The sequence below is a fragment of the Aplysia californica genome, unplaced genomic scaffold (genome assembly GCF_000002075.1).
Source record: "Aplysia californica isolate F4 #8 unplaced genomic scaffold, AplCal3.0 scaffold01063, whole genome shotgun sequence".
Taxonomy (NCBI): Eukaryota; Metazoa; Mollusca; class Gastropoda; order Aplysiida; family Aplysiidae; genus Aplysia; species Aplysia californica.
The window spans coordinates 159,742-161,547 of record NW_004798333.1 but is presented as its reverse complement, the minus strand read 5'-3'; positions in this window follow the sequence as shown (position 1 = coordinate 161,547).

The window sequence follows — 1,806 nt, the reverse complement described above, 5'->3', positions numbered from 1 at the left end:
CCCCTCCCTGGGACCCATCCACATTATTATGTCAATTATCCGGATGATCGAAACAACATCCACATAATAATTATCGTCGCCTCGTTACTATTTTGTCCAAAGTGTACTTAAGGAAAGAGGTGCTTTGGACAAAATAATTCTCAGGCCACGATGTGTGTCAAGTTATCCGGATGGTGAGCTCGTTACTCTGTACATAACTTACATATTGAATATATAAATATATATATATATAATGTAATGTGATGGCGTGACTGTTTCACTCGTAATGGATGACTGTATTATTATATTGACTGAGTGGGAGACTGACTGTTGGCTGTATCAGCGACTAACCGGTTTTGTTTTTTTAAGCGACTGACAGAGTTCGTCGCCGTAGAACTATTATTTTATCCAAAGCGTAGGCCTACTTAACTAAAGAGCGCACTTTGGACAAAATAGTTCTCAGGCGACGAGTTGTGTAAGTGACTACTGATTGTTGGTCGGATAAGCGACTATTCGTTTTGTTCTTTAAGCGACTGACAGTTGTACATCTATAAGTATAAGTGATTGACCGTGCTGCTTGTATAAGTGATGAACCGTTTGTATTTTAAGCGACTGACAGTTGTACATGTATGAGTGATTGACCACGCTGCTTGTATAAGCAACTGGTGGTTGTGTAAGCAACAACCGACAGTTCGTTGGATAGGGGACTTGCCTTTAATTGACAACTGATTCTATCGGCACTGTATAAAAGTAAGAGACTGTTGGTTGTATAAGACTTGCCTCTGATTGATGTGCGTGAGAAACTCGTTAATTGGTCGCTTTTATGCAAAAGGGGGCGATCCTGCAAAATGCTGTTTTGAGAAAATCGAAGGTAAAGTTTTTGCCCCTTGTTCAGTTTCATTAAAAGACAAGGAGTTTTTTCTCTATAACCAAACAAATATACACACCAATGAAACTAAACTTCTCCTATAGGTAGGGCAATGCCCATTTTTGGAGTAGATCAAGATTTCTGGAAACCCCCGAAATCTGGGTTACCCACTTGTCCTTAAACTGTCCCCGTCGTTTTATGCAAGAAAATTTTTGAAATTCTGCAAACTGAGCACAAAAATGTGAAATTATGCAATTCTGTTAATTTTAACAAAGAATGATAAAGAAAAATAATCAGAAATTATGCCCAAAAAATTATCAAATTTTGCTAAATTATGCGGGGTGCATAAAACCACGAGGACAGCTTAAAAGAGACCTATTGATGTGTGTGAAAGGCTGGATAATTGATTGTGTCTGAGAGACTGGTCATTGTTTGTGTAACTTTGGTTGTGCAAAACACTGACCTTTGATTATGATTGACATTGACTTTTTTTATTGTGCGAGAGACTCTCGCCTTTGATAGATTCCATTATGACTGGAGATATGACAGTTGATCGCATCTTGTTTAGCGTGACCGTGGATTACGCGAGAGTTTGATGGTCTGTCAGTGTGGTGACCTTGACTGCGGGAGATACTGAGTGGTAGCCATGTATGAAGCTAAATGTATGTATGTATGTATGTGTGTGTGTGTGTGTGTGTGTGTGTGTGTGTGTGTGTGTGTGTGTGTGTGAGAGAGAGAGAGAGAGACTGTGAGTGTGAGAGGCCAGAGGCTACGGCGTTGGTGGTGAGTGTATATAGAGATTGTGTGTGTGTGTGTGTGTGAGTGTGAGAGGCCAGAGGCTACCGCGTTGGCGGTGAGTGTATATAGAGACTGTTTGCGCGCAATGTGTACCTAAGTCAGCACGTTGACCTATTAAAAGTATTGCCATAGTTTGACACGGTCGCGTTCAGTGTTTTTTT